The sequence below is a fragment of the Silene latifolia genome, chromosome 7 (genome assembly GCF_048544455.1).
Source record: "Silene latifolia isolate original U9 population chromosome 7, ASM4854445v1, whole genome shotgun sequence".
Taxonomy (NCBI): domain Eukaryota; kingdom Viridiplantae; phylum Streptophyta; class Magnoliopsida; order Caryophyllales; family Caryophyllaceae; genus Silene; species Silene latifolia.
The window spans coordinates 83,820,892-83,833,328 of record NC_133532.1 but is presented as its reverse complement, the minus strand read 5'-3'; the positions used below and the strand labels follow the sequence as shown (position 1 = coordinate 83,833,328).

The window sequence follows — 12,437 nt, the reverse complement described above, 5'->3', positions numbered from 1 at the left end:
TATAGTCTTTTTGGCCTATTTATGCACGTATTTCTATGCTAATATCGTAGTTTATTGCTACGAAATGCCCCGAATATGCTACTTTGGTTTATTTTGTCTTAATTGCAGGAATGGACCAGAAAGTAGTGAAATCAAGCCATTTACCATCCGTTTAGCATGCATTTGGAGGAAGAGTGAATTTGGAGCAGGAATGTAGCTATTTTGAGATGCGCAAAGAAGAAAGATAGCTAGGCGAGCAAAGGAAGAACTTCAAATTGCTAGTGCCTACTTTGGAGAGCCATATCTCGAATTATACAATTTATATTCAGGTGATTCCAATTTGAGATGAAAGTTTGTCCTCTTAGCTTTCCAATGCCACCGGAATCGCCCTGTTTGACCAAGTAACGAAGAAATGGCAGCCGTTTGAAGTTCAGTGCGCAAAGCAGGAAATTGTGCGCTGGAAAGTACTCGATCGAGTAGAATTATGTTCGATCGAGTCCTTTTTCTACTCGATCGAGTAGTTGCATTTTAGGATTTACTCGATCGAGTATATTTTCTACTCGATCGAGTGGTTTAAGCTTTAGTTTACTCGATCGAGTGGTTTTAAATCACTCGATCGAGTGGTTTCTCTTACGGGCTTGGGCTTTTAGCTTAAATCCGTCATTAGGTTGAATAAAATCCTATTTTTCTTATAAATAGGAAGGGGATACGTCAATTGTAACTGTCCCACACACTATCAGACGATGTTTTACTACTGTTTTCTGTTCTACCTCTTATTTTCCGAATCTATTTCAGTAACATTTCTCTCCCTTTTCCTCTTTAATTTAATGTTTATTCCTCTTTCTCTCTTTATTTCTGTTCTTTGTTTAGTTATGTCTAGCTAAATACCTCTGCTAGGATTAGGTGATTCATTAGACTAATGTTAGTTGCTAATTAGGTTATTAGATCTGTCGTTGTAGTTGTAGTCTATGTTGTTAATCGCTGCTTTAACTGTATCCTGCTAGTTGAGTCGACACAATTAGCCTTTTAATATTGGTAACCCTTGACCTGGACCGAAAGGTTGGAATAGGTGAGACCCGCAGTGAACAATAGGATGCTTTAGTGAGGGCGAAAGTTAAGCTAATAGCATTTTAGGGCGAATTGAGACCGAAAGGAGATATTCGTTGCCTCTTAGACCGACACATCGACTGATCTATGACCTTAGTGCAATTAATCGACGTTTTTGATGACCCGAAATCCTAGTTCCCTTCTCTTTCGTTAATTTCTCTCATTCCTTTTCTCTCTTCCTTAATCTATTTAGTTTAGTCAAAATACACCTAAACCCCCATCTTGTGACATTCGATGATTGAGTTAAAGGATAATTAGCAAAATAGCCTCCCTGTGGAGATCGACCCTACTTACCGCTGACTTCTGTTAGTAGTAACTTAGGTATTTATTTTTGGTACATAACGACCGTATCAGTTAGTGCTAAGCTTGACGATAACCAGCTTTCTGCTTTGATGTGTGTACTTAAGAAAAACAGGAAAGCTTTAGGTTACTCTTTGGATGATATTAAGGGCATCAGCCCTGACATTTGTATGCACAGAATTGAGCTGGAAATGGGTCACAAGCCTTACAGATAGGGTCAGCGCAAGCTGAATCCGAAGATGCAGGAGGTTGTCATGGCTGAGGTGATGAAATTACTCGATGCAGGTATTATTTATACAGTTGGCAACTCCAAGTGGGTTAGCTGATTCGAGGTAGTCCCGAAGAAAGGAGGGACCACTGTGGTACAAAATGAGAAAAATGAATTAATACCAACTCGAGTCGTAACAGGTTGGCGGATGTGCATTGACTACAGACAGTTAAATGCCGCCACAAAGAAAGACCAATTCCCCCTCCCTTTTGTTGACCAGATGACCGAAAGACTAGCCTCTAATAAATTTTTCTGTTTCCTAGACGGATATTCAGGGTTCTTTCAGATCCCTATTCATCCGGGTGATCAGAGTAAGACCACATTTACTGTCCACGGGGTGTTTTTGCATATCGCGAGAATGCCTTTCGGATTGTGTAACGCCTGACTACCTTTCGAGGTGCATGATGGGGATTTTTTTCGATTATATAGAGAATATTATGGAGGTATTTATGGATGACTTCTCAGTTTATGGTAATGACTTTGATCGTTGTTTAACTAACCTTGATAAAGTCATGCAGCGTTGTATTGATGTTAATCTTGTTTTAAACTGGGAAAAATGTCAGTTCATGGTCAATGAGGGAGTTGTGTTGGGACATTTGATTTGTGATAAGGGCATACATGTTGATAAAGCAAAAGTGCAAGTGATTGAGGAACTGCCTCCTCCTATGAATGTTAAAGAAGTGAGGAGTTTCCTTGGCCATGCTGGTTTTTATCGGCGGTTCATTAAGGATTTTTCGAAAATTGCTAAACCACTTACACAATTGCTTCTTAAAGATGTTGTTTTTGAGTTCACTGATGAGTGCCTTTTAGCTTTTAACAGGTTAAAGGAGGCTTTAGTTTCTGCGCCAATCATTCAAATTACTTTGATTGGGACCTCCCATTCGAGATTATGTGTGATGCTAGCGATTATGCGATTGGTGCAGTCTTAGGACGGCGGAAAAATAAAGTTTTACATGTCATATATTATGCGAGCCGAACTCTGGATGAGGCTCAAGTTAATTATTACACAACTGAGAAGGAGTTTCTAGCTGTAGTTTTTGCCTTAGATAAATTTCGGTCTTATTTGTTGGGTTCTAAGGTTATTGTTTATACGACCATGCAGTCATTTGAAGACTCTCTTTCTTAAGAAGGATGCGAAGCCGAGGCTTTTGAGGTGGATACTCCTTTTGCAGGAATTTGATTTGGAGATTAAAGATAAGAAAGGTGCAGAGAATGTGGTGGCTGACCATTTATCTCGTCTCTGCGGTGTGTAAAGGGAAGATTCGTTACCCATTAATGATTCTTTTCCGATGAGAGTACGTTAGCTATTACTAATTCGGGGTCTTATCTACCTTCGTGGTTTCTTGATTATGCTAATTTTTGCGATGTGGGTAAAATACCACCCAAGCTTTCATGGCAGCAGAAGAAGCGGTTCGCTTATGATGCTAGACAATACTTTTGGGATGATCCATTTGTTTTCAAGGAATGTGCAGACGGTCTTATCCGGAGATGTGTGCCTCAATGGGAGGTCAAGGATATCCTAGAAGCTTGCCACTCTTCTGCCTATGGTGGTCACCATGGTCCGTCCCGGACTGTGGCTAAGGTACTCCAATCTGGTTTCTATTGGCCAACTTTGCATGCAGATAGTCGGAATTTTGTTGCTGAGTGCGATGCTTGTCAAAGATCGGGGAATATTTCGAAGAGACATGAGATGCCACAGGTAGGTATTCTAGAGGTTGAGATTTTCGATGTCTGGGGCATTGATTATCAAGGACCCTTTCCGAGCAGTCAAGGTAATAAATATATCCTCGTAGCCGTAGATTATGTGTCCAAATGGGTAGAAGCTGTTGCAACCCCTCATTGCGATGCAAAAGCCGTGATTAAGCTGTTTAAAAAGATAATCTTCCCTCGTTTTGGTGTCCCTAGGGTTGTCATTAGCGACGGAGGCATGCATTTTAAAGAAAAGCAACTTTGTGCTATGTTGACTAAATTTGGTGTCCAACATCGTAGAGGTTTGGGGTATCATCCCCAAACTAGTGGTCAAGTTGAGATTTCTACCCGAGAATTGAAAGAAATGTTAGCTAAAGTTGTTTCTAAATCACGGAAAGATTGGAGTCTTAAGTTGGATGATGTCTTGTGGGCTTATAGGTTAAAACGCCAATTGGGATGTCACCGTTCCGATTGATTTATGGTAAAACATGTCATTTACCTGTTGAATTAGAACGTAAATCTTGGTGGGCAATTTGTGATTTGAATTTAGATCCTAACCTCTCTCGTGAGAAACGTATGACGCAGTTGAATGAGTTAGAGGAATTTAGGCTGCTGGCCTATGATAATGCTAGGATCTACAAGGAAAAACGGTTAGCGGCATGACAAGAGGATCATCAAGCGCGAGTTCAATGTCGGTGATAAGGTACTCCTTTTTAATGCTCGTATCCGTTTATTTCCTGGTAAGCTGAAATCCAGGTGGACTGGCCCTTATACGGTCACAGCAGTTACAAAATTCGGATCAGTTGAATTGGAAACCTCATCTGGAGACCGATTCAAAGTGAATGGTCAATACGTGAAACACTATCACGGTGCAGACAAATTTGTTGGGCAGGTCGAAGTACTATACTTTGACCCACTTTTAGAAGCTGCAAATTGAGGTAAGAAGGTCGTGCGGGACCTCTTAAACCAGCGCTAACCGGGAGGCAACCCGGCTTGTATTTTTCTTGTGTAATTAGGAATTTTACCGTTTATTTAGCTTACATCTCATTAGGAGCTTTAGATTTATTTTAGTTTAGTTAGTAATTACTATTATGGAAAGACGTGCGCCTTTGAGAATATTTGCAGGTAATTATTTTATGCAAAGCGCGTAGGGTGATCTGCTGGATATCGATGAGAGACAAACGGGAAATTGAAGTTGAAAAAAAAAACAAGTTTTGACGTAATTAAGCTTAATTGCCAGTACCTTCAGTCGATCGACCAGGAATATCAGTCGATCGACTGAAGAGGGAAAAGTCAGAAACTATTTAAGAGGAAGATTGGTCGATCGACTGGGTCTGTTAGTCGATCGACCACAGCGCGTTATCAGAGGACAAACATATAGGGAAGTCTTATTTCATTTTTTTTCATTCATTCATTCATAACATTGGAACGAAAAAAAAAAAAGAAAAAACCCTAGTTCTTCCTCCTTTTCGATTTTTCAAGCTAAATCTTCCCTTTAATTTCGATTTTCTTGCTCAAAATCTCCAAGGTTTCATCAAAGGTATGTTTCTAATCATCTTTTGGTCCTTTAAATTCGATTTTTGCTGAATATTAATGCCCAAATTTCGAGCAATCTCACATTGTTTCGAAAAAATCGATTTGGGGAAAATCGATTTAGGGCTAATTTCTTTTCGAATTTGTGCTTTAATTGCATTTGCTATCCTATTCCTTTGAATTTCGAGCCATCTCAACGACTAGGAGGAGTCTAATTTCGTTTTCCCCAAATTTTTCGAAACCCTAGCTTGATGATTGATTTCTGTTTGTAATTGAGGGTTTATTAATTTTCATTATGCAAGATTGTGGTATGCTAGTTGTTGAGTTTGTTAAATTTTGTAGGAAGCATAAATGACGAAAGGGAAGCAGGCAATCATCCGTGGGCAGTCCAGTCAGGGAGCATCAAAACGGTCGCGGATTATGCCGCCAATGGTCGAGTTAACAACGGATAGTCTACCTGGCTATCCGCAGGTGATTTTCTCTTCCTCTACACAGAGAGCTAAATTCCTTACTTTGGTCGAAAAAACGAAAGTTCAAGCAACCCGTTTTCTGCATAAACCGACTTTAGAAAAATTAGGGTGTCTTGACTCCCTTTGTTTCTCGCTAAATGGGACAGGGATGTCTGGGTTGGTGGACATGGCTGAGTTCACATTCCGTATTTTGACCCTTGAGTTTTTCTCTTCTTTTGCTTTTGACCAAGCTTCTTTTGAAACTAATAAAAATAGCTCATGTGTCTCTTTTCGGCTGTTTAATGTCACTTACTCTTTGACACTAGCTGAGTTTGCTGGTTATTTGGGTCTTTGTTTCGAGGGTAACACCTCAAAGTCTTCTGATGTGCACAGGGTTATGTGGTCGTGCATATCCGGCCTGGACGCCCCTAAGAGGAAGGGCACTTCCGTCCATTTACCCCCCTTTCGTTACTTCTTCCGGCCGATGGGCAACACCATCTTTGGCCGCAAAGAGTCAAATAACATTAAAACCATTGAATTGTGTATCTTGGCAGGCTACTTGAACATTGAGAGTCGGGTAGCCCGCATCTATAACATTGCTTATTTGACTGCCTCTCACTTTAACACTATAAGTGAGGGCACCTCTCTGACTACCATTGTCTGTGGTGGGCTTGTGACTCGTATAGCCCACCGTCTTATTCCTGTCTTTCCTCGAGAGGAGGCTCCTCTCAACCCTCCTGCACGCTTCATTGACCTTGACTACGTCAAGTCCGTGGAGTGGGTCGATACTCGGGGTCGGTGGAAGATCGATTCTTTCATTTCCGACCCCATTCCTATCCTTACCCTCCCTCCTATTTTACCCTTTACTACTGTTGAGGGGGCGACTCGACCGCCCTTGCCTAGCTATAGGCTCCCTATTAGGGCAGGCACCACTACTGCTTCCACCTCGAGAGGAGCTCGCGCCTCTTCTTCACGGGTCCCTTCCTCCTCCACTCCTACTCCTGGGCCGGGTTTCCCGGCTACTTTTTGACCCCCTGCACCTATTGTTATCCCTGCGGTCATGGACCAAAGGGCGGTTTCACGTGTGTTGGGTGATTTATGCAGGAGTTTTGATCAGCACAGGATGGACATGGCTCTTGCCATGTACCCAGTTTACGAGGAGTTTGCTCGGACAGGGATGCTCCCACGGGGTCCCTGGACCCACCCGTCTTTCTTTGTTCCCCCGGAGGGCGGATATCCTCCGCCTGCTACGACGTCTACTCCCACTACTGCTGCTGCTGCTGAGAAGGAAGAGGAGGACGACTCAGGGTCAGATGAGGCGAGCGGTTCCGAGTATGAGCCAGAGGAGGACTAGTAGCAGCTGTCTGCCTCCCCTTTTTTACGGCTGGTTTGGGGAGGCCGTATTTAGTGAGTTTCCGTTTCTTTTTCATTGGTTTCCATTTCTTCTGTAGATGTTTATATCCCCCCTGTTTTGGATGCTGCTGGTTAGTTGATGAGCGCAATGAGGGCATTGCGTGTTTTGGTTTGGGGAGGGTATATGCATATGATTGTCACATTTGCATTGTTTACTCGCATTTTTAGGTCATGTTTATTGCATTTCCGCATGCATTTGCAATTCAATTTCATCAAAAAAAAAACAAAAATACAACAAAAATACAAAAATATCACGTTTACTTTTGCATGTAGGTCGAGTCGGAATGGATGGATTTCTATGATAAAATTGCTTCACGTATTGTCTCATTGCCCTTCCTTGCACTTTTAATGTCGTTGAGTATGTCACTTGCATAGTCTACGAGTTTTTGTTGGAATTTTACTAAACGAATAGACTTGACTCAATATTGGCAAACTACTTAAAATTTCTAAGGATAGAGCTTATTTAAACTTGTGTCATTTATGACCGGTTTCATGTAGGAATGAGAGTAGTTACTCCTCGTAAAGCATGTCACATAAATTTGCATAAACATGAATCTTATCTACTTAATACCTGTATGCATTTGGTTTTGCGGTTTGCTGACACATGTGGAAGAGGTTCCCTTTATTTCATTTTGCCCATAAGCCCCACAAAAGCCAAATTTGCCTTTTTTGTCCCATAAACTACATTCCAAATATAGCCACCCTAGCCGAGCTAGTAAAGGTAGTGATTCGGGAATATTATCTTGCGATTTGGTTTTTATTGTCTCGTGTGAAAAATGCATCAGTTTTGGATGATTTGTTGGGAAATGAAGGGAAGCTGTGAATTGAAAAAAAAAAAAAAAAAAAAAAAAAAAAAAAGGGGAACTGAACTGAGCAGAGAGGTTCAGGTCAACAGGGGTGGTCGATCGACTGCCAGTACAGGTTTTGAAAAAAAAAAAGGGAGAGGCAGAAAGAAAAAGAAAGAAAAGAGAAAAAAAATCACATGATTAGAATGATTTTCGGATGGTGATTTTTATTCCCATGTTGCTATTCATATTATTTGGGGAATTATTATTATTTTAGGAGATTGTGAGATTTATGCTTTTAGTGTTAGAATTATTTAATCTCATTAATATACATATTCATATATGTTCAAATATTATTTAGTCATAAAATAAAACTAGATCTTATGCATGCAAACATAAATAAGATAACAGAAGAAATCATCAATCTTACTATATGATTTCGGTTTTATGGGCACCAACAAATTCACCTATTTGTTAGTTCTTGAGCTATCCTTAAAATGGATGAACAAAAGGTCTAAATTAGAACCTCTCCCAAATGTGAATACCCAAGGAAATCTCTTAATAACTACTATTATTTTGTACTAGAAATAATATAAGTCTTACTATAAAATTGACACAAAATAAATTGTATTTTCTCTTGAATATTTCGGTCAAGAGAGGAGCTTTTTCTGAGGTTTTTATTTCTCTAAAAATGTTTCATAAGACATAGAGAGAATATTTCTTACACTAGAGAAATTAGAATTGTAGAGAATGAATATGGAGGAATCCATATTGGTGCCTCTTCATCAAAACCGGTGGGGGTGTCTATTGGGGAGCCAATGCATGGATCCAACTTTCTTCCCAAGAAGTGTAGGCTTGCATGGCTACATATAGGTAGGTTATCATTGTGTTTTTTCTCTTATTAAAATAATCAACACAATTTATCCACTAAAACCCTCTAATTTTCGGCACATATATAAAATGGGTGGTCCATTTTATTTTGTCATTTGTCAATTGTAACATATGTGACATGTTACTTGACATATGAAATTGTAATGTATTTTTAACATATTAAAAATCAACATACTCATAAAATATGTCATATACAAAATCGACTAGTAATTCGTAATTACTTGTACCAAAATGGTTTATAAAATTATAAATTACAACGTCTTGTATTTATAATAAATTATTCATTCAATTTCAATTTCAATTGTTTCGTAAACAATAATTTCATCCAAGTAATAAAACAATTCGATTACTTAGACCGTATCTAATTTAATCGAATTACAATAAGACACGTTTACTTTACTCACAAAATCATCTGTCAATTTTAAGCAATTTAATTAACTCGTATCGGCATACGATTAATTAAATAATCAATTAAGAGTATTTCCCTATAGGTATGACCTAAGGGGATCAACTGATCACCACCGTCGAAAAACAGTAATGTCAAACTCTAGTCAGCCAATCATTACCGATATGTGTGGACCAGTTGACTGTAAAATATTACATCCCACATGTATTCTTAAAAGGAGATTTAAACATGTGATCATCATGATCAACAGTTGTGATCGCATTATTGTCTGAGGACACATATTCCAACAATCTCCCACTTGTCCTCGATAAGTGTGCGTCACCAATTCGCTTGTCCTATTACTATCTCCCACTCAATGCAAGGTGTCTTTCAGGTCGTACTTGCAAGTGATCATATCGAGAGTGGTTTCCTCGATCTGGAGAATAACTGATTGACCGGAATTTTCTACCATGGTTACCTTCCGAGCGTGGCCACGCATTTCCAGTTCATTACTCCTCGAGTGGCCCTGAGATATTGTTTTAACCCTGACAAGGGGGTGGAAAATTCCTATCACACTTATTCCCTTCGACTAGCCACAGCCATCATAACCCAAAATATGCCCATTTGACCCCATTTACGAAGGTCGTAGTAACACAAATCAAAGTTAATCAAACTGTGCCATCTTAGGTGAACAGTCTTTAGTCAAAAGAATCGACTCATTAGAATACTATAGTAGCTCTCGCCACGACCAGGCTATATAAATTTGCGAGAACTCTATAAGCGGTCATAAGGCCCGACAAAGTGTTCCTAATGATCCGCTCTATGTGATCGACTAGTCATCTCAAATGACTCTATGGCACTTGAACTTGCCATCAATCGCATCACACTCTAGTCACTTCGAGACGTCACCTCATATAAGTGACTATGGGCGAATACCATGTTAATCCGGGTTCACTTTAACGGGGTTCAATATTGTCTCTACAACCCGTTTGGATGTAACAAAGTATAAAAGGAGTTTTCAGATTTAAAAACTCGAACGACAAATGTGATTATCACATATGAATAGTCAATACCTGATTACTACTTCATATTTTTATAATCCATTTTCATCTTATATGTAGTTGTTCATCTCAATACAATTGAAATGACATATGACATGACTCATCATGTTAAGCCCATGATAAGGCTTTGGTTAGTAGGTTTTATCAACTTCTTGTACCTTACTCAACCTTACTACATTCTCGTTTTCCTTTGTAATGTATACATTTGCATTACAAAACTTTCGATACGTGTCTAGATCCAATCTAGACATAAGCTCTCTAGCCTTAGAATGGCTCCCACTTTGTTTTCACGATTGTGCGGGATCCATCCTCTTGCACATCTCATGATTGCAAGTGTACTCAATTTCCGTTGTAAATATCTCTCATTGTTCTTTATTGCCTAGAACGATTCTAGCAAATCTATTTCTTAAATAACATAGCCACAATGGTTCCTTAACCATCTTCACGTGTTTTGAATATGGTTTTGTCTGAAACCTTTCGCAATCTCAATTGTCATTCGTGTAACACCCTTACACAAATTAGTTAATTGCATCAAAAACACTTAACTTTCCATCTTTAATGCTTCCTCAAGCACTTAAGAATAATCTATATGGCTACTTGGTAACTATTACTTAAATTCGATTTTGAAACAATTCATCATACTCAAAGTATATGAAGTGTTGTACATCATTACTCATTTAATTGATCCTAAGCAAAATGAAACAAATGGAATCAATCAAATATGTTCAACTCGATTGAACTAATCATGAATCTTATCAACATAAGACTTCTTATTTGATGCTAATATCATGTAGATTTTTCTCCATAATTCCGGATATTAAAGATGTATTATAATACTCCATAAGTGTCAAATCATTCCCAATGATCAATATGTCATACACATATAAGACTAATTAAAATTTCCGTAACTCCCACTAAAATCCATGTATAAACACAACTTCTCGACTTATCGAGAAAAGTTTTATAACATGATCAAAACATTGATTCCAACTCATTGATGTCCTACTTAAGACTCTCTCTTAAGTTTCACATTATCTTAGGATTGCAAGAATCTACAAAACTCAAGACATGTATTGAATAAATTCCTTCTAATTGAAGAAGTGGGTTTTAGATTCACTTGTTATATGTATATTATCATAATGAAACACAATCCTTAAGAAGATCCAAATAGACTTAAGCATTTCAACTAGTGCAAAACCCTTTGCAACCAATCAAGCTTTGATATATAACAATTCACTTGGAATTTATTTCGGATTTTCATGGCTCTAAGCCTTGTATTGAGTTGTGACTTAAACACTCTCATGTAAGTCATATGTTCATTACTTTCCAGAAGTAACTTGAATCAAACAATTTCTTTGTAAGTTGTAAGCTCTTTACTTTCTAAAAGTAACACTAATTCATCATCTTCAACAAGTGATGACTTTAACCTCCTAGGTTTAGAAGAAACAACGTCTTACACAAAACGTCTCATGTAGCCAAGAAAGACCAGTTTCTTGCGACATAACATTCTTTGTGGCTCTTGAATAATTTCTCCCACTCTGTCTTCTATAAATAAACTTGTATTCTAGAAAGACAGCTTCACGAGCCACAAACCCGTTGTACTCGTGATTATAGTAAGGAAAAATGAGCATTTGTTTCTTTTGAAAACTTACAAACATGGTACCCTACCATTTCATATCTCATATGAATTATTTTAGATTTAGTGGAAAAATAATTTAGACAAAATGATAAAATCCCCAAAAGGATCAAGTAACTCAAAGTAACTTGATTGAAGTCCAAACCATATCGAATAGCGTTTGATTTCTTTATCCAAACACACATTATCCCATAATGCGTGCTAAGAGAGATTAATATGTGATACTATATCACATTTCCTTTGGCTTATATCAAAGTCTTCACTTTGATAATCCCATCACGACTAAATCGTGATTCTTTGAACTCTTTTAACTTCTTCAAAGATTTCTCTATTTACCTTATTAAGTGAACACATTAGTGTCAACTTAAATCGTTGGTAAAAGTAAATGATCAACCTATTCTGTATCAATGATTTACATTCTCGATCTCCTTTTCAACCAAAAACACGAGACCTCTTGCTTTGAATACAAGATACGCATTTACCATAAGATTAATAATCTAATGGTTCCAAGAGTACTCGATAACTCTTTGCGTTTATCATTCTAGAATTTAAGGTTTAATCTTGGGTTACCAATTTGAGTCTTGCATCACCTACATGATGTATCATTCTAGTTTGGTTTAGAATATATTTACCTTGATAATGGGCTAGCCATACAACAAATCGTGGTGTATAGGGTCACAAAAGTGAAACCTCTTTTGTATCTTAACAAAATTATATTCTTATTTAGAGTTTATTCACTTAATAGTCATAATTAAGACATAAATATAAACCCAAAACTAGATTGAGTACACAATGACTCTATCTCTCGACATCATTGTTGCTAGTCGTCATATTCTAATCATCCTATGTATCAAATACAATGATGAAAACCATCACCGGTTTCTAATATCGACGAAGTAGTACTAGCAAAATTTATGTTAATCGAATAAACATTTAAAGAA

The 12,437-nt window shown here is 38.1% G+C and overlaps 1 pseudogene; it reads left to right on the top strand.

The window, feature by feature from the left end:
- The first annotated feature begins 2,220 nt into the window (after positions 1-2,220).
- LOC141590303 (uncharacterized) overlaps positions 2,221-12,437 on the top strand; it is a 472,729-nt pseudogene continuing 462,512 nt past the window's right edge.